Genomic DNA, 27,043 nt, shown 5'->3' on the forward strand with positions numbered 1-27,043 from the left:
TTTAAATATTTCAAATAAAAATAATCAAAGCACAAAACAAAATTGCTAATATTTAAATTTAAATGACTTCAATTCAACACTCAAAGCTACTTCAAAATATTAATTCATCCTATAGAAGTATACAAATAGGGATATGCCGGTATCAAATTTTCCTGTTGTGATTCCTAATGCTTTTGATCACGGTATACGGTATTATCACGGTATTGAAATGTAGTTTTAAAAAAGTGGGCATAATACAGTATAACAGTAAGTTTAATAACTTTTCTCTTATAACAAAAATAACTGAATATTTAAATACAATAAAGCAATACAGAAAAATATATAAAGTGCAAAAGAACTATAAAGACCAAAAGGTACCACTTTACAACAACACCTCATTAAGTTAACCTTAGTTAATGCATTAACATTCATAGAAGTTATTTTTTGCTACAGAAGTTATTTTTTATACTTCGTTAAAATCTTTCAAATAAACACGCTCAACTGAGTTAGATTTTTTTTTTTTTTTTTATGCAATAAGACATGCAAATAAACTATGGAAATAGATTGATCAAACAAACTACTTGATGTGCAAACAAATTTCTTGAAGAGGATCATGTTATTGAAACTTCTGTCTAGTGTTAAAACTGCTTGCACCAAATCAGTATTTGCCACTTTTTTTTTTTCTTTTTTTTTCAGATAACTAAATAGATGCTGGCCTCAGCTGTTTGTAATTCTGTTTAGTTACCTAGGGAATAAGGAGAAGGCCTTCATTACATCATATTCCAAGTAGCAAAAAGTGTTTTCAGATGCCTGTATAAATTTCACGAGGAAATAAAACAGAAAGCCAAAACCGAGTCCCAACTTTTCACATTAGAACGAGTGACTCTTCAGTGACCTGCCATACAAGACTAAGCCATTTGATAGAAACTCAACACCCAATAAATCTGGCGCGGTGAAACGCATACAAGTGGCCTTTTCACTTTGCATGAATCTGTTACAACATCATGCCTGACAGCCTCTACTGAGTGAATACCCAAGATAAAGTGGACATAAATATGAAAATGCTTTGGAAATATGCACAGGAAGATGTATAAGTGAATTGAGAAGCGGTTTAAAAGAAAGTGGTGAGGTTCTTACCTGATACTGAGAGACGCTGAGCTGGTTAAACCGAGTCTGAAGAGAGGTCAGGTAAAGTCAAGGTTCAGGAGGTCAGGGCTACGCTGGACAGCTGAACTGTGAGTGATGTGGTAATGCTTCCTTGATGCTCTTTGCCGCTGAACTCCAACTGTAATTAAGAACAACACATTGCTCACAGATGTTTCACAGAAGTCAACACCTTAAAGAAAGCCCTTTGAGAGTTTATAGGGGAAGGACAGAGAGATTTTTGTTTCAAGTGGATTTCAGAGAGTGTTTGTATAGAGCAAAATCAAAAGTGCAGTCAGCAGAAAAGCGGCCAGGGTCGTCACTAAAAATCACAGGACCAGAGACAGCATTTTTATGGATGTTCTCCCTCTCTCTCCTGGGGCCAATGAGTTTAAGTCTAAGCTATACAAAGACGACCTCTAAATCACAGGGCCCTTGAGCCAATTCTGGGTCATTCCCTCCTGACAACGGTCCTGGATATGTTAATACAAAATAAACAACTAATCTTCCCACTGTAAATGAGCCTGAATTGATGTATATATATATATATATATATATATATATATATATATATATATATATATATATATATACTATATATATGCATCAATCGTTTTGTATATTATATATATATATATATATATATATATATATATATATATATATATATATATATATATATATATATACATACAAAACGATTAAATTTAATTGTAAATTAATCTGAGGAAATCTTTTTGTTGAACTGTTTAAAAAAAATAATAATAATAAATCAAATCACCGAATAAATTAACACTAATATGTAAGACTTTATCTGACATGTATATTCAAAACATATATATAGTTTTTTATTTCTTTAAAACTTATTCCGGATGTTAATCTGTTACAAGTTATTGAGTGAATGATTAAATAACTTCTACAAAACAATACCACGCCACAATGGAACCCCCACAATGTCAAAAATGTCAGGTTTTAATATCCTTGTGTGGACATTTGGTCCCCACAATGTAGCGTAAGTATACACACACACACACACACAAACACATGCATACACACAAACTATTTGCTACAAAAATGTGGCCGTTCTGAAGAATCAGTGAACAAATGAGTGTAAATAATTTTGGAGAAAAGCCAAAAAAAAAGAAGAAGATTTGTGTCATGAATCTGTTCATCACATTGTTCATCTAATCATTAAATGAATGATTCAGCGACTTAAGAAAAAAAAAAATCCTGCTGAATTGCCCAATGATTAAAATGGTCACTAATATGTAACTCTTTATTTGTGAAATCAAATCATCAAATCAAATATTTGGGTTTGTATATTGAAAAAAAAAAAAAACATATACATTCAATAATCTAAAAACCTATTGCAGTCATCTGTCACTGAGGAGATTTAAAAATCATCACCACTAATGTACAACATTATATCTGTGAACATGCATTGAAACATATCATCCTATTAATACTACCCTAAAATACTTCCAAACCTAGTTTAAAAGACTCTCTGTAGCCCCTTTCACACTGCACGTCGGACCCGCAATATTTCCGGAACATTGCCGGGTCGCCTTCTGTGTGAAAGCAACCACGTCCCGGAATTGATTACAGAATTGAACCCGGGTCGGGGACATAGTAACATTGCGGGGTTCGACCCGGTACGAGCGCTGTGTGAACAAAAGCCAGATCTAATTCCGTGTCGAAGTGATGACGCATGTTATCGCGCGACTCTTTTACCGGCTGTTTTAAAGGAAGATCAACATTCGCGACGAAAACATATGTGCAAACTGTAATGAAGCAGGGATCAGTTAGTTCCTCACTTTCCGCGCTGACGCCGAGACCGTTTGCTTGCTTCAGTGAAAGTATAACGTGCCTAGCGTTTTTGACTCGTACATTACACGTCACGCGCTGATGTCACGTGTCGTTACGGGATCTTCAAGGGTTGTGTGTGAAAGCACGCACATATCCCGGGTCATCACTGGCAGTGTGAAAGTGCCAAATCTAGCGACCAGGAAACAATTGCAGGAACACTTTACCCCTGTATTTGCCGGAATGGAAGTGTGAAAGGGGCTTGTGAGGATTAGATTTGGAAGGAACTATTAATGTTTTGTCCCATCAATACAGCTTCCACAGACAATCAGCCTGCCAAGCCAATATGCCTCCCAGGCAACTTCACCTTCTGGTTTCATTCCCACAAACAGCTCAGAGCATTTGAATTCACACATAGACTCTCCAGGATGTGCTTTAAACAGCCCACTTCTATCTAACAGTCACAAACACCCTCAGGATCCAAGTTTGGAGGATGATAATCTGTCCGCTCACACACAAACTTCCTCATTTTGATGGTGGCTCCATCCCTCTGCATGCGAAAAGAACAAAACCAGAAGTAAACGTGCCTGGAGGGGATGACGGTTCAGCTCAGACAGCCACGAAGAGACGCTGCCTGTCTCCATGCATTCAGTGGACGCCCTCCGTAAACAGTGCTTTCTCTGCCACATATCAAACGCCAAATATCAAGGCAATTGACCTTGTTAATACATCACTGCTTCTGTCTAACCCTCTCTAAAAGGCTATTGAGCCATTGTTTCAGCCTGACTGACTTTCTATAGTCACTGTGTGCTGTCCGGATTTCACACATCACTGATTTGTAGCTCTAGTGATGGCGACACGGAGTCATACCCCATTGAGAGCTGATCATGTCTATGAAAGTGTATGCAGGAACACATTGCAAACAGGCAAAGGCCTAGAGAGGGTCAATAAGAGAGCCCACTTGTGTGTCCTAAAACACTATAACCCTAAAAGCCATCTCTTTAATCTTTAAATCTTGCAGTGAGATTGAATTGAGACTTTTGATGAAAGGGATCATTTTTATTCCTTACCCTCTTGTTCTCTCAAACATGACTTGATGATATAATCTGGTTATTGCTCTTCAAAGTTAAATGTTCTCGATTGTCCCTTTGAATACTTGCAGATGCAATGCAATTAAAGTACTTATTATCTTTTTTACTGGAAATGGAATATTGAAAGTGAAGAAAAAATGCAGAATGGGAATTTGGTTCTCTTCGTTGGCTGTTGATTGGAAGAGGCAAATGTGAACATTAGCTTGCAGTTTTTTTTTATTATACTTTATTCATTTAGAAGACATAACCTGAATCTTTGTATATTTCTTCTTTTAAGTTCTACAAAAGAAATAAAGTAATATGTGTTTATACAAGAGAAGGTTGAGTGAATGATGATTTTTGGGTCAAGTCCCCTGCATTTCAGAAATGTCCCCAGTAACCTAACACAAGTTTCCTCTAGAGCTTCAGAAGAGACCACGACGACATCAAACCCTGCGAACGCTTAAAACCTTTCATAATGAACTCAACGAACCCATTTCTCATTCAATTCTTCAAAGATCAGTTTATCGGAGTTTTGCGATCCAAATTAATTTCATAGCTCTATACTCCTACTGTTTGCCAACAACTGTTCCATTTATTTTTATTGTTCCTGAATAGTTTCAGAAGAAACATCTGATAAAAATAATAATAATAATATATAACCAAGAACTCAATAATTACGTTTCAAGGGCTAAAAACGGGCAACCTCTAAGCAATAAAAAAAGTAGTGATTATCTAATTAGATACAATAGATATTTGTATACACAGTCGCACAACTGGCTCGTAAGGTTTTATGGCTTTGTTTCTAACTAGAGAGCAGAGGAGGCCAGATCCGTAGAGTCATGGCAGTTTATTGTGCCTTACCTCATACTGGACTCAACTGATGTGAGATTGAAGGGAAATGAGTGACTATCTCGGCACCCAGAGAGGCCACAGCTTCACATTTATGTGACGTGTTCGGTAACTGAGCGCCAAGCTTTAATACAGACTCAGCGCTGGGCTGCAGAGCACATGTGCTCATGATGTCACCGCTGTGGTAATTGGAAGAGGCGCGCTATGCACTTACTGATGACTGACTGTATTTTGTGGTGTTGCAGATCAGGCAGAGAGCGGAGTTAATGTGCGCATGAGGAGGTACGTCTTGAATCAGCGCCGTGACTCTACAGCAGGCTTATGGTAGCAGTTACTGCCTCCCAGCTCAGGAAGGATTTAGGCTCCAGTCTTTAGTCTCAAAATGAAGTTCAAAAGAAACTATGATGGATGTTTAGCGTTCATGTGTTTGTTCGGTCGCTCGCTGATGGCCTACCACAGAGATGATAGAGGTTTTATAAAACTAACTGCTCACTGGTGCCTAGAAAGAAAGAAAGAAAGATTGATTCTTTTTTGAGAAATTCAAAAATTATACAAGATACAAGACTTCTGTAATAATACAAAATATTTCTAAAGCAGCAAATCAGCATATTAAAATTATTTCTGAAGGCTCATTTGACACTGAAGACTGGAGTGATTCAGCTTGGCATCACAGGAGAAATTTATTTTATAACTGTAGTAATATTTAACAACACTACTGTTTTTTTATTGTATTTTTGATCAAATAAATGCAACTTTGTAAAGGATAGACATCTATAATTATACAATTATCACATATGACAAAATTAAATTATACAAATATAAAACAGTTTTTCATACTTGCAACTGTGTGTCTCAAATTTCCCATTTCAAATTTGGCCTAATAATCATTATCATTATTTTTTATTGTTTTTGTTTCCTCAGAGGTGGAAACATAGTGACAGTCCTGCATTTAAAATGGTCAACATTTGTTTTTAAGTTAAATCTGTCATTTCAATTATATGTTGACCGCTAACCTAGAAATGTGATTTTAAATGGTTTTAATTTCAGAAATCAAGTCATCTTTTTAAAAGACTATGTTTTGGATGCAGGTCCCTGCCCGGCATGGAAATTCATGCTATACTAATCAGGTCTTTTCAGAAGAGTTATGATACTTGATAGTAATAAAATCTGGAGAGTGAAAAAAAAAAAAAAAATGTTGTAACAGTCTTCTACAAACATCTCTCAGGTTTATCCACACTAGTGTGAAAATACCTCACCTCATTTGACCCACACCTAGAGATCATAAATTAATCAGTAAGTGTGACTATTTCTATTTCCTTCTTACCCGTTTTCGGCCAGGAGAACACCGAGTGAGAAAGAGAGACGCAAGAGCTACCAGACCTGTGGCTTGCATCCTTACCAGAGAATCAGAAAAGAATAGGAAAACGTCGTTTATTTTCATGCAGACGGCCTCTCTATTATTAGACCGCCATCATTCACAGTTAAGAAGATGGACAGATAGGTGCGATCTCTCAATGGGTAAATGCAACACCAACGCTCGAAGAGCATGTGTCACCGTGCCTAGGGAGCAGGAGAGGAGCATGTGCGAATAACCCACAGGCCTGTGACAGCCCGTGGAAGGAAGGAGGAAGGAAGGATGAGGGGTGTCAATCCTTTTCCCTCTCATTTATCTCTAACTGGCCGTCAAAAGGAAGTAGTGAGACCTCAGTCAATGGAAAACGTCTTCCCATCCAATACAGGAAATGACTGAGTTTGCAGTCGGGTATTGTCACAAAAAAGGACTAGAGATGAATGTGAAGGCACATGAATTTTAATAATGTATTCTAACTTTGTTTTATATTTTACCAAGTATGGTGTTCTTGTTATGTTTTAGAGCGAGAAAATTCAAGCAGCACGTAATGAAAAAGCATGGAGTATCTTTTGAATAGCCTCCTTTGTGGCAATCCAATCAAACAGTTCGGTGCCGCTTTATATTAGGTACTACTCTGTACTTCCATCAAAAAATAAGCACAATGTACTTATTGTGTTTATATTATATTGCAAAAAGCTACTGATGTGGGATATGGTTAAGGTCAGAGGGAGGTTTGATGGTAGGGGTAGGTTTAAGGACGGGTTAAGATGTAAGGGAAGGGTCAACAGAGTAACTATAAGTGTAATTACATAAAATTAATTATAGATGTAACTACATGCTGGTATTTTAAAATGTAAGTAGGTACAATGTAAAAATATGCATGTACAGAATGCATTGTATCAAATTATTAATTTAAATGTAATTGCATAGTCAAGGCCACCTAATAAAAAAGTGGGACCAACAGTTTTTTACCCTTTCTGAATATTACATTACATTTACATTTATTCATTTAGCAGACGCTTTTATCCAAAGCGACTTACAGATGAAGACAGTGGAAGCAATCAAAAACAACAAAAAGAGCAATGATATATAAATGCTATAACAAGTCTCAGTTAGGTTAACAGTACACATAGCATGGGATTTTAAATAATATAATAAATAAAACGAAAACAGATAGAATAAAAAATAAAAGAATAGAGCAAGCTAGTTAGAGGTCTTTATACATACACACACACATACATATACAATTGCATAATAAATTAAAAGAAAATAGAATACAAAAACATTAGAAAGGTAGTTCGATTTTTTTAAAGAATAGAATTAGAATAGTGAGTGTTAAAGGGGGGGTGAAATGCTCATCTTCACTCAATATCCTGTTAATCTTGAGTACCTATAGAGTAGTACTGCATCCTTCATAACTCCAAAAAGTCTTTAGTTTTATTATATTTATAAGAGAAAGATAGTCTGTACCGATTTTTCCCTGAAAAACACGAGCGCCTGGAGGCGTGACGTGTGGGCGGAGCTAAAGAATCACGAGCGCCAGTAGGCTTTTGCGTTGAGAGCTTCTGGAAACTGTGACATTAACGTGAGGAAAAAAACATCATAAAACAAACCATGGCTAACAGTCAGATTCAGCGTATATTTATGATCCAGAATCAGATCCAGAGGCTGAAATTTAACAAGAGCAGCATCAGCAACAACATCTCTATGGGGTATGTATTGAAACTGTATGTATTTGCTTAGCGGTTTTGGAAAATGACTAAGTTCCACTTTATGTCGTATTTTTTTTTTTTTTTTTTTTTAAGCTGTACATGTGGAAAGTGCAGTTTGATGACAACATCGCATGTTGTTTACTTGATGTGCTTACACGCCGATAGCTAAGTTAACAACACAGAGATATTTGAAGCAGTTTTACACACGATCATGACCCTTTTTCGTTGGGACTCCTTTTTTTTTGGTAATCTGTGCAGGGTTGTCTTGCCCTGGCAACCAAAAACACACTTCTTTTGTGACATTTCGCGACGCTCTCGCTCTGATCAGTGAAGTCTGTTGTGCTCTCAGTGCTCTGCTATATGGGAGCGCGCGCTCTTCCGGCAGAAGTGCACTTAGGACCCATATAAGGAAATTCCTCTCCATCTAACGTTACACAAACCCATACTCAAAAAAAACTTTCCGAAACTTGTGACAAACCGGAAGAGGTATTTTTGGAACAAAAATACTCCTTCAAACGTACAGCTTAATTTTTGAAACTTTGTCCATGTTTAGCATGGGAATCCAACTCTTTAACAGTGTAAAAAAACTCAGTATGCATGAAATAGCATTTCACCCCCCTTTTAAAGTCAGAGGGTCAAATAAAGATGGAAGAGATATGTTTTAAGCCGATTCTTGAAGATGGCTAAGGAGCTGTTCGGACTGAGTTGGGAAGGTCATTCCACCAGGAGGGAACATTTAATTTAAAAGTCCGTAAAAGTGACTTTGTGCTTCTTTGGGTTGGCACAATCAAGTGACTTTCACTTGCAGAACGCAAGCTTCTAGAGGGCACATAAGTCTGAAGTAACAAATTTAGGTAAATGGGTGCAGAGCCAATGGTAGTTTTGTGGGCAAACATCAATGCCTTGAATTTTATACGAGCAGCTATTGGAAGCCAGTGCGAATTGATAAACAGAGGTGTGACATGTATTCTTTTTGGCTCATTAAAAATGTATCTTGCTGCCGCGTTCTGAATTGATTGTAAAGGTTAGATAGACTTGGCTGGAAGACCTGCCAAGAGAGCATTGCAATAGTCCAGCCTGGACAGAACAAGAGCTTGAACAAGGAGTTGTGCAGCATGTTCCGAAAGAAAGGGCTTGATCTTCTTGATGTTGAATAAAGCAAATATGCAGGATTTAAATATAAAGGGCATGAATTCAGTTTTCAAATTGCAGGGAACAATATTTATACCCCTGTATAATGAACTGGTGTTCATTTTCTTCAGAGTATGTCAATTCTGATCATTTTCACATCAACAAGTTGTTTAAGAGGAAAACGCATCTTCTCTTGACTCTCCCAGGGTGCTCACTGTCTCCATGAGATCTGACTGTGGAATATCAAGATGATGAAAATAGAACAGTCTATCTTGGCCTCTCCTGAGGAGCAGGACCTGAGGGAGAACATGAACAGTTTTGTTCCATCTGGATCTCTGGAAAAGGCTAACGCTAACCCAACCAAAAAGAAAGATCACAAATGAGATCACTTTAATGTCTGAATTGTTTCTCGAAAACAACAGAGAGCTCTGTTTCAGAGTAAAATACCCTGGTAGTCCCATGGGTCTCATTTTGACAACTTATATCAACTTTGATTTCATCAATTTTCGAAATAGCTTTCATCAAATAATATATATATATATATATATATATATATATATATATATATTTTTTTTTTTTTTTTTTTTTTTTTTTTAAACGAGCTCAAACATTTTTCACCAAATTCAACCTTGACCTGCAATTGCAGTTACTTATTATTTTCATTGCATGGGTTGTGGCACGGCTCCAGCACGAATGAATCTAATGTTTTGAGGTGAATGTGTGGCTGTCATCGCACTAGTGTGGATACTGTAACGTTACTTAGGAATCACAGATTTTCACCTGTGTCTAGGAATATGAGACCCAAATAAGAATTTTCACTGAATATTGTCATCTGAACAAGTAAAATGTCTGCCATGTTTGTTATGACCAACTGATGAAAAAAGAAAAGAAAAGAAAAGAAAAGAAAAGAATCATGGTTTCCCTATATGAAGCAGCACACCTGTTTTCACTATTGATGATAAGACATGTTTCTTGAACTGAAAATCAGCATAGTAGAATGATTGCTGAAGGATAATGTGACACTGAATGGAATACGATGCTGAAAATACAGCTTTGCATCACAGGAATAAAAAAAATAAAATAAAATAAAAAAAAGAGACCAATTAACAAAACAGAAAAAAGTTAAATTCACTGATTTTACTGTATTTATTTTTTCTTTTATTTATATCATCAAATACCATTCCAATTAGACATTATATGAATACATTTTTACTTAATTTTGACCAATTAATGCAGCCTTGGAAAGTCTTCTGACTCCTCTTTGGCCTTTATATATATAATATGCCTATATAGTCTCATAATGGGTGTGGACACAAAAACTGTGTGTATATTTACTATACAATATTAAAAAAATACAACAGTTATGATTATTATATATCAGCATAATCATCATATACCAAACACAGCATCCATGTAATCACAAAGTTTGTTGGGACAGGAGTGTCTGGCTCACAGCCAGGTTTTTAGGACTCTTAGGCAACCCTTTCCAGTTAATAAGACCTCCATATACTGCACCCACTGCTCATGAGAATGGTCAGGACATAGAGAGAGAGACAGACTCCCAGCACTCTGCTCTCCCATGATTTGTATATAAATAAAAACAATAGCAATTTACAGTAAGAATACAGAGGGAGGGAGCAGACCTTCAGAAATGAGAGAGAGAGAGCCAATGGGAAAGTGTAAGTGGAAAGCATATGAGAACAGAGAGAACTAATCTGTCTTGTGTTGTTTCATTTGACAGATTTAGAGGAAATCGCCACATGTCTGCAGTCAAAATGATATTATTTGGGGACATGACCTCTTGTGATGGAAATGGATCTGCTGTGGGCATAGCAGAGAAAAAAATAAGGAGGATTTTTTTGGAATGGGATTAAAGAAAAGCTGACAGAGATGGAGAGGCTGAGTCGTGTTTCTTTGCTTTTCATGCGTCGCTGATCCAGCCAATGAGATGGCATGAGCGCTGGTTCATTTGCGAGTTTACTGGGTCACCAGCACAGCTGTGTGTGGGGAGGGTACCAGGGAGCTGTTAAGCAGTATCTGGAGGTACCAGTGAGTGTCTGATCGAGAGAACTTTCTTTGGCTGCATGTCTGCCAAAGACTGAAACAGAGCACAGGAGAGAATCTATAAGCAGAAACAGAGCCAGGGAGAGCCTTTAAGGGCATAATTCTAACTGATGTGCATGTGTTTGCATGAAAGGAGAAGAGTGAAAAAAAAAGAGACTAAAGACACGGGTATTGCGTCAGAATTCAGGGTAATGTTCAATGAGGTGAAAAAGCAATTCAGGTCTACTGAAGGGTTACGCAAACACATTTCGATGTGTCTCTGTGTTTCCAAGACTCTGAAATGTGCAAGCATAACAATGGACTGTTTGGAAATGCTCTGCAGCCATGCAGTGACCTTCAGCTTGAGCCAATATCCTCACACATGGGTATAGTGGTTGCACACTTTTTAAAAGTCTTGTTTATAAGCTACAGATCAATTTACTCTTACTGTGTGGTTGTTTGTCCTCAAATACTTTTATCATTATCACCAGAATGCATTTATTTATTTATCTTTTTCCAGAGGCTTTGAGGGAATATATAGAGGCAATATTTTGAATGGAAATATTTAAAATTGTAGTACAGTGTGTTATATTGTCATCACATGATCTCACAGGGCTGTGACTAAATTGGTACGAAATACAACAAATGTAACAATAATTAAAGTTAGGGCAGGTGATTTCAGAGAGGCTAACAAAAGAAAGTTAGCATTGAAAGCAAATCACTCTCCAAAGCTACGCCTCCTCCAAAATACATGAACGGGCAGACTACAGGCTAACCAGCAACACGATGAGGGACGAATGCAATGCTGTCAGATTAGCTCATTCACCAGTGAGAAAACATAGTGCAAAGCGCATAATATTACAATAATAACATCATCCATTCTTGCTCGGTCTGCAATAGTGTAACGGAACACGCTGATGATGTATCATGTCTTTGCAAACAGGGTGCATGGAGGTATGCCAATACATACTTCCACAGACGATATAAATACATATAAATCATTTAGACCACTTCCTTAGTGATTGCTATCTGAATGTGAAGAGACTTTCAACCAGCATAACAAAAAATGGTTTTGAATCATTTTTTTTTTTTTTTACAATTAATCACTGTTCATATGAGTTTTTATTATCTCATGATGTGCTGTTCGTTCATTACATCTTTATAGTTCATTTTAGCACAAGCTGCAACGTCCGAACCCCAATCAAATGACTCTTACGAACAGCTTCTTTTTTAAAGATTCATTCTGTGTCTCCAAATGGGATAAATCTGCCTCTGAAGGGCACTTTGGAGTGATAACGATCATGGCCTCCTATCTGGCCACTTCAAAGGTTGAAAGATTTCGAAGAGTAGAACTGATGACTTCACACTCATGATTATTTGCACAAGTTTGATTATGTGACAATGACGCCTCCTTAACTGGCTCGGCAAGATTATGCAGAAGTGTGGTCCAAGGAAAAGTTTTTTTGGGCCCTTCATCTCCTCTTAGCCTGGATGTTAAATGCTTTAAAGATATTAGGTTGCAAGAATGAATCCTTCAGAACAAGGTGTCAACCTCACTCATAGCAGTTCAATCAGTTCAGTCACTCAATAGAGCGTCGGCCCCTGTTGATGGCCTCGCCAATGTAAACATACAGCAAGTCGAACGAGAAGCAGAGTTAGGAGAAAGAAAAAAGATGTTAAAATCGTGAAAAGGTTGTGGGATTGACATATACGCTAAATAGGGATGCCATGGACCGGTATGTGGACAAAATCGGCACTATTAACGGTTTGGATCCTTATGAAATTTCCAACAAAGAATGGAGTCCTGGCGAAGATTTGCTGCCGCACTTTTGCATTACAGATATCTTCGCTACCTTGTTTGTTTTGTGAGCGCCTACACTTCAGAACAGTTCCGAAGCTACAAGTCATTGGAGTGTCATGTGCAGTTCACAAATGGATGGGTTTAGGAGCTGCAGATCATAAAGCCGGCAAACAGTGGGAATACAGTAATACGGACAAAGGGGAGCTGCGGTCCACCTTGCTGCTAGTTTAGTAACCGTTAGTGTAACAACCATTCACACATGTCCTTTTAACTGTGTGTTTCAAAAGTATAGTTAGTAGCTGCCAACCCTCCCGTTTTTTTCCGGGTTTCTCACGTATTTGAGCTCTTTTCCTGCTGTCTTCCCGTTTTAGTTAATTCCTGTAAAATATCTTGTAAGCCCTTCCATCAGACCTGTCAGTCTCTGTAATGTTACTGTTGTCCTGTTGCTACCCCCTTGCCCTTCCAGCGAAACAGATGTTTTCAAAGCATTGTTTTCCTTATTTGAAAGCAACCTTAGCGTGATGTTGGGCTTTTTAAGATAGCGTGGTTGTTGTGAGAGCACAATTTCAAGCCAATCTGTAAGCAGTCATGTCAGACCTAGCTTCACAAATCGCTGAACGTTAGTTAATGCAGCAGTCTTGTAGTACAAATTTTTGATGTCAGCAGAGGGACAGCAACAAAGAGAAGGATGTTTAAATTTTCCCGTATTTTGGATGAGTAACCCAGGAAATGTCCCTCCCTTATGTTCAATGTGGACTTAAGCTATATAAAGTAAATATTCAGATGTTATGGTCTCCGTGTTCGCACCTTCAAGCAGGAAAGCGGTGCAAAGTTAATCGATTCTCATTTTTTTCTATTACACCCCACAATTCAGCAAAGGTTTACCATGGTTGAAGTAGATTCTTAATTAATCAAATTAAGACACACGGCTGAGAGAATGCACATCTGATCACTGGGCAGTAGTCCGAGTAGCAGTAAAGGAGGCCATCAACATGGCGGCCACGCTGAGTAATGACGTCATGACCCCCAAGCCCTATAAGTGAATTGTTCAGATGAACTGGTACTGATTCACGAATGAATCACATGAACAAATATCTTTATAAAATTATTCTGTAATTTGACATTTGGTTCCTAAATGTTTCATTTTAAGAGCCAGTGGTTCTGTAGTCAATTTTTTTGACTGGAGTCCTGCATCATGATGTTGCATGTTTAATTCAGCAAGTGCCATCCAGCTATCATATGGAAGCAAAAATTGGTTATTTTGCATCTAAAATTAAAAATTTTAGCAGTCCAATTAAATTAGTCAAAAATGCAATTATTTCCAGATCATTCATCACATTGCAAATGGAATGCCAAGTTGAGTGTTGCATTGTGCGGTGCAGTATTCAGCAGAGTGTGTGTTTGGGGTATATTGCAAGCAAGTGTAACATGTTATTTTGAATATAATGATAAACTCTTCATTAAATACATATGGCCCGCCATTTGACCTCTTTTGACCTCCAGGAGCAGCCAATCAGCAATGTTCAACCAGGGCATTGAGAATATGGTTTACCACCAAAACTTTAAGACACTGGGTTCAAACTAAGATAACACAACCTACACTAATGCAAGGTTTGTGCCACCCAAATAAAATAAAAAAGGGTTAGTTCGAAGAATGATCATCACATGAAAGTGGTCAGTAGATGAGAAGAACTGCTAAACCATGCACACTTACAGAGGCAGTGATGGTGGTTCTGCACATTCAACAAACCTAGTCCAGAGCATGTGAATAGCCAGCAACAATTAGGCAATTTGTCATGAATTAGAGTACGCCGTCATGGCTGGTTCCTCATTAACTCATGAGTCGACAGCCTAATTGAGCAGAGTTCTCGTGTCTAGAGAAGCTTTGAAAAATGAAAAGCCCATGCAGCACACGACCACAGCAATATTAGGATCTCTCTATTTCTTGCTCGCTATAGGCCACCCTTCCTAATGAGGTAGACTCGACTTCCCCTGTCCTGCTGAAAACAGTAGGGGAGCACAATAATACTGGAGACACCTGCTCCTGCCAGCAGGGGGCAACCATAAGAACCAGCCTCACCACATCATTCCAAACCCAAATCCTTCTCTGGGCTTTTACTCACCATCCCTGCCATATCACTTGAAATGAGTACATCATATCACTAATGTGAATGTAATAACTGCATTTCTAGTCGCAAAAGTGACTTAGGGTGTAGCAATAATGATGTGCAGAGCTCATGATGGGAAGAAAAAATAAATAAATAAAAATAAACAGGGTTTGTGAATGTTTTAACAGAACTTGGTGTGTCTTGAGAAGACATTCTGCTGAAAAACACAACTCAAAGTCAAAGCCTGCTTTACATGATTTCAAACGGGTTATTATGGCTGTTATCTGGTCCACCCTGTTGAGAAGAAAGAAAAAAGAAATCTTGAAAAAGCTGGCTTTCTGATCTTCGCTGGTCTTCTAGCATTGTCTTTTGACTGGCTTTAGAGGGGTCTTCGGCACTTTTTAGCTTTTCATTCTGGGAGTATAGAAAAGGCTGGCGTATAAATGTTTTTGGAGACTATTTGTGCCTTTAGAATTGATGGGCTACATAAGTTTAAACATAAATAAAAGATACATACATGCATCATTTTTTTTTTTTTTTTTGTCTAAAGATTATGAATATTTATAAATACATAAATGTAATGTTTCCAATACTTTTTATATATTTATTAATTTCCATATATATTTATACATCAATAAACACATCTATTGATTACAAAATATAAACGTACAGACAAATGTTTTTACTGTTTCTACAATTTAGTTTTTCATTTGTTTACCAATTTATTTCTAAATATAAACATTTATAAATATTTATAATATAAATACATAACATAGTTACTTATTTCACTACATTTTTTACTGAATTTTTTAAAGATATTTGCTTTTAAATATTTATGTATTAATAAAAAAATATATATACACACACATATATACACATACATATATACACATACATATATATATATATATATATATATATATATATATATATATATATATATATACACATACATATATATATATATATATATATATATATATATATATATATATATATACACACACACACATATTTATTGCTTTAATACATAAATGTTTTAAATGTACTGATTTAAATAATTATTCATAAAGGAAACATGTATTTCTGTATTTATTAATATGTATTTATTATCTTAAATAGTTTAAAATGTATACAAATATATACACACATTTATACATATACATTTATGTAATGTGTGTGTACACACACAATTTGTGATATTATAAATATACATATATAAATATATTTACTTATTCTAAAAAATATGTATTTAATCAAACAATCAATCAATCAATCTATGTACAAAAACCTGATTCTATTGTTTTTCAGAAGAGAATGACTACATAAAAGTAGCCCAAACTGCACATTTTCAGGTCGCACCCGTCTCTATTTAAACGCTACAGATGACTGTTGGATTCTGGTCAGTTGTTTCTACTTCTACTTGCATTTAACCGCAGGGTCATCCCCCTCGGCTCTGCTAAACAGGAAGTTGAGTTTGTGAGAGCTGAGGGCCGAGGCTTGAGGTTACAGTCATGGCGTGCTGCAGATCTTGGCATCTGATGTTTGCCTTTCCTGTTTTGACGGCTACTGTCTAGCTCACTCCAAATAATGCTTTTGGCACCAGCGCACCCTTAACTGCTCTACTCAGACCTCATATCGTTCCGCACAAAAAGAGGAACTGACTTCAACGTACATCCGCTCCCTCTCCCTCCAAACTCCCCAAACACGCTGACAAACAAGGAACTCTCCATTCTCCAAACAGGCCTGGGAGTGGAGACGCGTCTACCTGTTCAGTCTGTTTGTTTGATGGGATGAATATCAGTTTTAAAAGACTGAGACTGACTTCTGGTTCGTCAGTTATGAAGCATGCCCTCTGCACGGTTGTGAAAATAAAGACATTTATCTTCACTGAACGAACGCAGTGTTCGTCTCTCTAGGCTCGCTGCGGCCTTTTCAGCTGGAATGAGAATCAGTAATTGTGTGGTGAGATGTCCAAATAACAGCCTCTGTCCTACATGTTTATTTGGCAGTGGAACGGTAAGACTGAAGCTTTGGGAAGAAAGGCTTGTGAACTAGAAAGGAAATTATAAACTGATGTAATTGGATTATGGTTTATCCTTTTATTTAGCCATGCAATAATTCAATTCCATACATTAATTATGTTCAATGACATTATACCACCAATATGTTAGCCACAATAGTCACTAGAGTAATATTTTGGTTCACCATAAATAAAAGCAACAATAATCAAAAAAAAAAGAAAAAAAAAAAAAAAGAAAGTGAAAACACATGGCAAACATAAAATTGTATTATACATAAATTATATAACATACATACTGTAACACAAATAATATTAACTATTTTCAATCACAGTATAATCAATCACTACTTGTATATTCATTGATTTTAACATGGTTACACATTTATGAATACTCCATTTAATCGATTTATAAACATTTTGATTTAAAAAAATTTTTTAAAATTGTGGATGGATGGATGGATGGAACATGAGGCTTTCATGCAGATATTGCGTGAATGTACATGCACATCCTTAAGTGCATGCATTTGTATACTGTAGATATGCACATATGAGTGTGTGTGTTGATGATTGTGAACGCCTGTGGCTGTGATCACACTCTTTAACTCCCAACCATCTTTAGTCAGCACAGCTTTGCATTGGTTAAGTGTCTGCTTAGAGAAATTACAAACCCAGAGAAGTCTTAAATCTGTAAAAATCCATCTGAGTGAGGGAGTGTCGGGAGGATGGGAAGAGGGGGATTTGGATATGACACAGAATTTACTCAGCAAAAATCTTAGAGCGTAAATCAGCGTGAAGAGAGAGATGGAGTGGGGAGCAGGGTGGAGCTATTGTGTCAGTCACATCATGGCAGGCAAAATGCTGCAGAGGAAAATACTTAAGTGGCAAGAAAACTCTTTAGGAATCCAGGATCGCTGAATACACACGCTGAAAAAACCTAAAAGAAAATGCCTGAAGTTCCTCAATCAAAGTGTTTGGGCTGCTCTGAACATGTGGGTGACTGTTGGGTCAATGAACAGCGCCGTCGCTAACAAGCACATTTTTAATCTTCAGCATTTGAAGTGAGGAGCAGCACTCTGACTAAACATGCCGGACAGCCAAGAAAGACATGCAAAACTTTGATCATTATTGTTAGCAGGGCTTCCAAATTCTCCTAAATAGTCTTTAAAACACGCCTGCCTTTGATGTTTAACATTCTGATGAGCATATGGAAACCCAGACTTAAGTGCAGACTGATGAAAGCCAAGCATGCAAGCTCAAAGCCACCAAAAAACCAAAATCACTTACTCACCCTCATGTTGTTCCAAATCTGTATGCCTTTCACTTTTACTGTATGTTCAACTCTTCTTTCTATGGAAATGAAATGAAAGGGGACTGAAGATTTCATGGTTTCAAATATTAAGTTACTAAATTATATTTATGCATACCACTTTTTGAGCATAGACCTGAAAATGAAATGTACAACTTCCAACTGACATAAATCTTCAATGATTTTTGAAGACCATTTTTAAAGAAGATTTTTGCCAAAGAGGGAGGGAAAAAATAAACTAAAATGTAAAAAAAAAAAGTGTATTATTGTAGAAGAAAATTCACAAAATGTATGAAATATAAAAATCTTAAATATTTTTATTTTATTTTTTTAATTATAAGAAAAAATAAAATCCATCCTGTATAAAAAGTTATGGTCAAAAAATAAGGTTGATACCGCAAAAAATTAAAAATAAAATAAAATAAAATAAATAAATAAATAAATAAATAAATACTGTTTGGGTGCAGAATCAAGAAATGTGTTTCCCATTAATTTCCATTTCAAAGCTGCTGCCTTCTAAAGAAAAAAAAAATGTTAGAATTTTTCATCTAAATATGACAGAAGAGCACCAGAGGTATCATAAGAATAGTCCCTATCACTCATGCAATACATTCAAAGTCTTCTGAAGCTATGCAATGGCTTTCTACAAGACTTTGTGTTATTATACACTGAGTTCATTAAGTTGCCTGGTGATTCAAATCTATAAATCAGCTCAGTATGATTTTTGGGTGAACTGCAAGTTTTGCCAATATCAAATCACTCACTTAACTCAGAACAATGTGTTCACAAAAGGGACATTGATATTTCTCTCATGAATGTGAAGTTCAGTAAATGATTACTTTAATTTTGGTTTGACAAGAGCGTATGACATGGAATAAAGTGTATAGGCTACTTTTATGTCATTTATGTTATTGTTATTAAAAAAAAAAAAAAAAAAAACTATTTTAATTTCTCTTTACAAAAGAAATCAATAGAGGCCTGTAAAGGCGTGATGACAGCGAAGTACATAATTAAAATCACTTTTTGTGTGAAGTTCTACAACTTTTCAATAGACCTCTTCACATTCATTTAAACCATTTTACTATTTTTCTTTCAAGATTATCAATGAACTACTTAGTCTTAAGGCTTTTTTTTTATTAAAAAGCCCTTCAGAGATACGTGATAAGAGGGTGATCTCACGAGCAAAACAAGAAAATAAAAACCTCCCTAGCCATGAAAAAACAATCCATAATTCATAGTCTTCTGTCTAGTCTGGGGGGCAAAAGTCATAGTGGCATCTATTATTGATCGTACACTTCTTATGTTATTAATTCACAGTACGTGCTTGAGGAAGAGAGAGACGTGAGAGCTGACAATTTCTGCTGTGCATGGTCTTCAGAAGACAACATTATAAATGCAGAAACTCTTTTAGACATGAGAAACAGCAATGCGTGCTCAATTCAGCTTTCAGTTAAAAACCGTTTCCTTTGCTGTTCACCTAAATAACTAAATGTACTACTAACACTAAAAGTTGTCATGGTTATTTAAATCCTGTTATTGTTTTACTGTGAGAAATGGCTTCAAATGATTCAGTGCCTGAGTGAGCCATCACAATGATTCAGACTGAATCGTAAACTGATTCATACTGTTTTGCTAACATGTTTGACCAGTACATCGTAAATAAAATCGACTAAGAACATGTGAATCGGATATGACTAACTTTAATTCTAAGAAAAAAAAAAAAAAAAGCAATGACACTTTAAGTGCCAGAATAAAAATCACAATATTTGTAATTTTTAAAAGTGTTATTTAATTTTCTAATGTTGGTTTTCTATTTTTTTTTTACACTTTAAAATAATTCATTGTTTTGAAGCAAAGCTGAATTTTCAGCATCATTACGCCAGTCTTCAGTATCACATGATCCTTTATTTGCATATGAAATATCATTCAATATTTCTAAGGCCTTATTTGCATATCAGATATCATTAAAGATTTTCTAAAGCCATATGTATAGTTAAACTGATAGCTTCAGTATTTGTAGGCATGGAAGGGCCTAACACTGCCTGGATGAAGCTGTAACACACACGAGTCTCTAGAGAGCGGCTGGGTTTCAGAGTCTGCCGTTGGTTGTTCCTGTGGGGGAGGTCAAAGGGGAAAGAGCTGGGTAACTGAGCGGCCCCTGAACAAAAGAATAGATGGTAGGAGAGAGAGTGCAAGAGTAATGGTGGGAGTCCCATACATCACCCTTTCTCCAAGCCTGCAGGATGACCCCCGTTCACAGTTTGTAACAACCAGGAAGAAAGAGTCCTGTCATTGTGAGCAAGTGGGTCAGTGGACCCCAAACAGCTGAGAGAACACAAATCTGTCAAATATACAGGAAAGAAGAGCACGGAGCACAATAAAAACATTTTTTGGACACGTTTTTGGACGAGTATTTTTGCTTGGTTACGTAAATCACAGTTTGTGCTGCACAAAACCATTCAATGATACTTAAAGGGATACTTTGTCATTTTGTCACATGTTGTTCCAAACCTGTAAAAGGCGCTTTGTTCGTCTTCAGAAAACCAGGAGACTTGTGACTGTCCCATTAACTGGCAAGTAAGTTACACTGTAAAGGTCCAGAAAAGTATGAAAGACATCGTCAGAATAGTCCATCTGGCATCAGTGGTTTAATCGTAAAACATTATGAAGCAACGACAAAAAATTTTGTACGGGAAGAAAACAAATATAACGACATAGAAGAGTTTACGCAGTTTGAGTTCAGCGGCTGTTCTACAAAATGGCGCTACAATGATGCAGAGAGATAGAGAGGAGATAAACTGTTGAATAAAGTCTTTTTCTTTTTTTTCTTTTTACTCGTACAAAAAGCCTTTTCGTCACTTCATAATGTTACACCTGATGGCAGGTGGACTGTTCTGACAATGTCTTTCATACTTTTCTGGACCTTGACAGTTTAATTTACACTGCAGTTAATGGGACAGTCACAAACTTCCTGGCTTTCATCCAAAATATCTTAAATTGTCTTCTGACGACGAACAAAGCATTTACTTAAACTATAATAACCAAACAAACACAAATAAATAATATTGGTCCCCCAAAGACCCTCATTATTGTGTATCATATTGTGTACCAATAAAATTAGTTTTAACAGTTTAAAAAGCATAAAGCATTTTCAGGCCCCCAAAACATCGGCTGTAAATGAACGACCAAATCTGCATAAAAAGTTGTTTTCTTCTGTTCTGTAAACAACCATTACAAGACATAACAAATCCCATCCACTTACCATTTAGTATGACATGAAATGTAATTATACTCACTTACAGTCCTCAAATATACAGTTATGTGAATCCTTGTATACCAATCTACAGGTGCATCTCAATAAATCAGAATGTCGTGGAAGTTTTTTTTCAGTAATAACTCAAATTGTGAAACTCGTGTATTTCATAAATACAATGCACAAATACTGAAGTAGTTTAAGTCTTTGGTTCTTTTAATTGTGATGATTTTGTCTCACATTTAACAAAAATCTCAACAAATTAGAATACTTCATAATACCAATTAAAATGTTATTAGTGAATTGTTGGCCTTCTGGAAAGTATGTTAGTTTACTGTACTCAGTACTTGGTAGGGGCTCCTTTAGCTTTAATTCCTGCCTCAATTCAGCGTGGCATGGAGGTGATCAGTCTGTGGCTCTGCTAAGGTGGTATGGAAGACCAGGTTTCTTTGATAGTGGCCTTCAGCTCATCTGCATTGTTTGGTCTCTTGTTTCTCATTTTCCTCTTGACAATAGTCCATAGATTCAATCTTTGGTTTTCAAAAAACACAAATGGACCAACACCAGCAGATGACATTGTACCCCAAATCATCACAGACTGTGGAAACTTAACACTGGACTTCAAGCAACTTGGGGTATGAGCTTCTCCACCCTTCCTCCAGACTCTAGGACTTTGGTTTCCAAATGAAATCCAAAAATTGCTCTCATCTGAAGAGAGGACTTTGGACCACTGGGCAACAACAGTCCAGTTCCTCTTCTCCTTAGCCCAGGTAAGACGCCTCTGACGTTGTCTGTAGTTCAGGAGTGGCTTAACAAGAGGAATACAACAACTGTAGCCATATCCCTTGACACTTCTCTGTGTGTGGTGGCTCTTGATGACTTGACCCCAGTCTCAGTCCATTCCTTGTGAACTATACTCAAATTCATGAATCGATTTTGCTTGACAATCCCCATAACCCCTCATTTACACTGAACACGTGTGCGGCGCATTACGGCTGCGACGCGGCTACCGGAGCTGATCGCGCCCATTCTAGTCAATGCTTGTGTTTACACCGGCCGCGATGCGGCGCGTTTCAGAAGCTTCCCAGAAGTGGCTCTCCGCGCCGCTTCGCTAAATATTAGAGGTGCTCCGATCACGATCGGCCGATCGTTATGCGTATCTCCTCAGTAAAGCCGGTTTTCTAATCAGCAGTTAATTCAATCAGGTGCGTGATTTCACATAGAGCAGCTGTTACTACACAGAGCCGTTGTTAATAGAGAAGATGCGCAAATCACGTTAATTTTCAGCGTTTATTGGCCCATCTTCTCAGTTAACAACGGCTCTGTGTAGTAACAGCTGCTCTATGTGAAATCACGCACCTGATGGAATTAACCGCTGATTAGAAAACCGGCTTTACTGATGAGATGCGCATTAACGATCGGCCGATCGTGATCGGAGCACCCCTACTAAATATAGGCGCCTAGTCTATTTTTGACGGACGCGCGTCCAAGTCGCACCGGAAATACAAAATAAAAGTAAAAAATCCCTGTCAATTTCAAAATAAACACCTTGTGCAGACTCCCAAATGCATTCCATGTATATTGGCAATATATCCTTGGTAGGAGACAGGAAATGGACGACGAGACATTCATTCTGGAATCAGAAAAACACGTCGGACAGACAAATCATGTGGTCTCACGCATCCAGTCGCTCCGCTTCTGATATGCTCCCGGTGTGAGTTGGCACCGCTTGGAGGACTGAATAAAACCTTGTCGCAGCCGTAATGCGCCGCACACGTGTTCAGTGTAAATGAGGGGTAAGGCTGCGGTTCTCTCGGTTGGTTGTGCATCTTTTTCTTCCACACTTTTTCCTTCCACTCAACTTTCTGTTAACATGCTTGGATACAGCACTCTGTGAACAGCCAGCTTCTTTGACAATGAATGTTTGTGGCTTACCCTCCTTGTGAAGAGTGTGAATGATTTTCTTCTGGACAACTGTCAGATCAGCAGTCTTCCCCATGATGGATATGATTGGAATAGCCTAATGAACCAAACTGAGATACCAAGTTGAAGGCTCAGGAAACCTTTTCAGGTGTTTTGAGGTGATTAGCTGATTGGCATGTCAACATATTCTAATGTGGTAGGGATTTTGTTAAATCTGAACCAAAAATCATCACAATTAAAAGAACCAAACATTTAAACTTCTTGAGTCTGGGTGCATTGAATTTATTTAATACACAAGTTTCACAATTTGAGTTGAATTTCTGAAATAAATGAACTTTTCCATGACATTCTAATTTACTGAGATGCATCGGTATAATGAAGATTTCCCTTATTCAGCCTGTATACAATAATCAATAGTAATGACACAGCCTGAAGCCACCATAAGATAAAACAATTGTGAATGACAGGCAAACACGTTTTTCTATTTCGCCTCAGGTTACATACAAATAAATCACACGCACTTCAGTGTGCATTATGTGTGTTTACATTTGTACTGAAAGGGCATAGCCAAAAGGGTTAATGGAATGAATGACATCTGACCTCGCCGTCAACTCAGGACACAGCACACTCAGAGCATGGGATACAGACATTCATGCATCTGGCTAAGCTATCAGTGCTCTTGTAACGTCTCTTGTCAATTTACGAGTCCTGTTTTTCGAAGTTAGTGCTCACTGTGGTGCTTTAAATGTGCAGCTGAAGAGGCCAGATCCCCATCTCTGACCTCAATATGGCCAGCGTATTCCTGCTGTTCAGCCAAACTCTTATTACAACACACATAACCGAATGAAGAAAGGAAATAGAGGGGAGAGCAAACTACTCACAATGACCACTGGGTACAGGGTTTTATGTAAACCACTTCAGCAACTTGGCAACAGTGTGCTAGGATAATTTGGACATCAAGCTGAAAGCAGAGTTGAGCAACAAGGTCAGCATGACAGGTTATGTTGCCTCAGAAGTGTGGGAAAAGCATGGCACTTTGCCATCAGCCTTGATTAGTGACTACTTCTAAAGGGAAGCCAGGTCCAGTTTCTCTACAAGCCCGGTTTAAGAGCGACCAGAGTCATCTGTCCGTCACTGCCGGTTTCCAGTCACACAGACAGGCAAACAATGAGGAGGAAGTCATGAAATCAACCACAGCCTCTGCTTTCTGTTGTGTCTGGGAAAGGCCTCAGCTCCCACACAAGAACCTGTGGCGTGGACAATAGAGAGAAGGTCAGAGATGATTCCGGAAACAACAAGTTTCTGGCCTGCACTGTGTGCAAAAACCCCGTCCAGCTGTTATTTTAAGGAGAGTATCCCTTCCAAGCTCTGGGCTTTCAAACACTTACACAAACAGTCAAAAGGCTAGGCAGGGAGAAAGACCTGCGCATTTCTGAACAAGCTATAATTTTAGAGACTAATCTCAGGGAGTCTTGGGACTTTTCCCAAGGATTAGTTCAGCCAGAAATGAATATTCTGCCATTTGCTCATGCTCATGTCATTCCAAACAACGTTCCAGACTTTAGATCTTCAACAAAACACAAATTTTGAAGAGTGTATTGGTCATTCTTTTCCATGCACATAAAAAGGCTCTGTAGAATTCACATTCTAAAAGCATCATAAAAGAATCTTAAAATAAGTCTATATGACTTTTCTAAAGCCACATGACAACTTTGTGTGGCAATATTTGTTATTTACAGATAATTTTCCCCTAGCATGCACATCAACATTGTCAGTAAAAACGTTTTTGTTTTTTCGTTTTATTAAATAATAATCTCAAGACAAATTATACTTGACAATTATCATTAATTACTACTTTACAAATATCATTAAATTAAGAACATGAACTATGCTTGCCTTGTCATAAAAAGGTCAAATTTGATATTTTAAGAGAAAGTTCACATTAAGGTTACTGTAACTATAATTAAACTTAATGGGAAGTCCCCTGTAAGAAAGCTATGTAAATGTATGGTTGCATGATTATGAGTGCTTTTGTGCTAAAACAGGTGAGAGGTTGCATAAACAGACTGATTTGAGTCAGACACACATTAAGGTAGACCATGCCCTTTAAATATCAACAGAGAACTTCTAAATTTATGTCATTCCAAGGTGTTTCATGTGGTTAGGAACTACAGGATTCATACAACATTAGCATACGTAACATTTCAGGGCCCAAACTGCAGTGCACACCCATCCACAAACTCATAAAGGACCTCCATTCAGGCCTGTGGGCTGTGGAATGTGAATGTGTCCAGGTGCAGACGGAAAAGACTCGGGACTTTCCCCCTCAGCCCTTCTGATCCCTGTAGCAGAGCTCATGACTCAACACGGAAAGAGAGAGAGAGAACACTTGTCTCTTGCCTGCTGAATTTTTTCCCACCTCTTCCCTATCAGCACTAGCTAAGTTTATCCACAAGTCACTGACAAGTGCACTCTGAGGACTCAATAGTAGGAAAGGAAGTGTGAAAATGCCTCTCCGGTAATTATTTATGAATATACCCCCACATTTATACACTTATTAAAACCTCTCTCTGAGCTTAATAACCAAGGCTATGAGCCTTGTGCTGTATGTTGCTGCTCCATTGCATTTAGACACACCTTAACAGGCCAATCTAATAGCCAAATATTTCAATCCAAACACAATATTGGATATAAACATACGCAGAGGATTCTATCTCAAGGAAGTATGTCAAATTCAACCGTTTCTAGATTTACCACAAACTTACCCCCTGCTAAATGTAGTAGCTGGTTACATGGATCCAGATCAGGATTAGGACGTTGACCAATATTACCAGCTGGTTGGAACGGGCTGATGGGTAGACCATCTTGGTCAAGCTGGTTAGGCCTGGTAAACCTCTTTTCTGGTCAGACTAGAAGACCATATGGTGTATCAGCTCAACACAGCTTGCCAAGAATGGAAGACCATCTAAAATCAGCAATCACTTTTGGCTGCTTCATTTGTTGGAGGGATTCAAAGAAAGATGGTCTACCAATCTAGCTAGATCCCTAATTGGCGCTAGTTTGAATGGTCAACTACTTAATCCAGTTGATTAATGTAGGACCAAGAGTTACAGCAGTGTTGCATAAGCAACAACATCTTAAAAGCTAGATTTACTGGTGACAGTCCAACACACACACTCCCATGGGAATTGGAATTTACATTCTGGTGAATTGGTGGCAAAATTTGTACATTTTCATGCAATCTATTTACACTAATTTGAAGGTTAGGTTAAGGGAGACTTTTACGATTATTTTTACGAAAACTTTTTTCTTTCTTTTTTTTTTATACAAAATTCATAAATTAACGCTTTGACATTGCAGAGTTGAACTAAAAGTATGGTCACATTTATCATTACTCTGAAAAAGGAAACAGGACTGGAAGTGACCATGAACTGAATAACAATGACAACTAAACAAACATCCAAAGCTATTCTGCTGGCTAGCAAATGAAATAACCCTAAATAACTGTTTTACAAAAAGTCACTTAATGCATCATTTATAATAAT

At 37.3% G+C, this 27,043-nt stretch overlaps 1 long non-coding RNA gene across 1 annotated transcript in view; it reads right to left on the bottom strand.

Annotated features, from left to right (window-relative positions):
- LOC127978569 (uncharacterized) overlaps positions 1-27,043 on the bottom strand; it is a 118,272-nt gene that overhangs the window by 76,500 nt on the left and 14,729 nt on the right. Inside the window, exons 2-3 of the long non-coding RNA XR_008158548.1 lie at positions 18,305-18,363; positions 1,117-1,264 (exon numbers count right to left, since the gene is read on the bottom strand). This is a non-coding gene — a long non-coding RNA (uncharacterized LOC127978569). The remainder of the gene's footprint in view (positions 1-1,116; positions 1,265-18,304; positions 18,364-27,043) is intronic.

Source organism: Carassius gibelio, chromosome B19, assembly GCF_023724105.1.
Source record: "Carassius gibelio isolate Cgi1373 ecotype wild population from Czech Republic chromosome B19, carGib1.2-hapl.c, whole genome shotgun sequence".
NCBI classification, from domain to species: Eukaryota; Metazoa; Chordata; class Actinopteri; order Cypriniformes; family Cyprinidae; genus Carassius; species Carassius gibelio.